This window comes from Pygoscelis adeliae, unplaced genomic scaffold, assembly GCF_000699105.1.
Source record: "Pygoscelis adeliae isolate BGI_AS28 unplaced genomic scaffold, ASM69910v1 Scaffold271, whole genome shotgun sequence".
In the NCBI taxonomy this organism is placed as follows: domain Eukaryota; kingdom Metazoa; phylum Chordata; class Aves; order Sphenisciformes; family Spheniscidae; genus Pygoscelis; species Pygoscelis adeliae.
The window spans coordinates 185,553-186,490 of NW_008824040.1; positions in this window are offsets into that span (position 1 = coordinate 185,553).

Below are 938 nucleotides of genomic sequence, written 5' to 3' on the forward strand. Positions count from 1 at the left end.
GGCTGGGCTGCCAGCCCCAGGAGAGGCCGCGGCCCCAGGGAGAGGGTGAAGGAGTCTCAGCTGGTGACGAAGTGGCCAAGAAGACGCCAGTCCCGCGGCGTCGGGGCAGCCGGGAAGGTGCCGACCCCAGTCCCGGATCGCCTGTGATGAGAGACTCTCCGTTGGCCGTCCCGCTCCTGGGTGGTTTGGTGAAAGCCAGCCCAGCAGCACCTCAAAACAACCCATCTGCATGCCCATGAGTGAATAACCATAAGCATGCACTTGCTTTACCACCAGTAATTTGTACCAAAGATGTTCAAGGAACCCCCCCGTGTCCTGGTGCACGTGGGCATTGTGCGGCCCCACCATGGCAACCCTGGCCTAGCGTCGGGTGGTGGCACTGGCCATGACTGCCGGTGGCTTTAACCTGAACACAACCCAGCTCCTGATGACAGCGCTGGCTCCTTGATGTCCTGTGCCGGGGGCCTCATCCTGCTGCCTCTGGGCTGCAGGGTGGAAATCCCTCACTGCTGTCAGCCTGGGGCGCGGTGGGGTGGCGCAGGGCCAGGGTCAGGGAGCAGCGCAAGGGGACGTCAGGTACTGAGGGTCCATGGGTGGAAGCCCAGTGCAGCCTGTGGGTGGTGGGGCCAGAGCCTGTGTGTGGGACGTTGAGAAGCCCCTGAGCTGCGTGGCACCCCCCCTGCTTTCAGGGACCAAGTGCCTCTGCAGGAGGGAGCCACTCCAAGGCTTATCTGCTGCAGCGTCCATTGGGGTCTGTGCAGCTGGAACCCCCCCATTCCACTCTGTTTGGAGAGCAACTGGAACTGTGACATAGTTAAACCCCTCGAGGAATGTCCTGCAGGCAGCAGCTTGCAAAGCCAGGGAGCTGCACAGAGATCTGCTTGCCCAGAGGCTAGCAGCGATGCCATTTGAGCCCAAGGGTGGTCTGCCCACGTGCC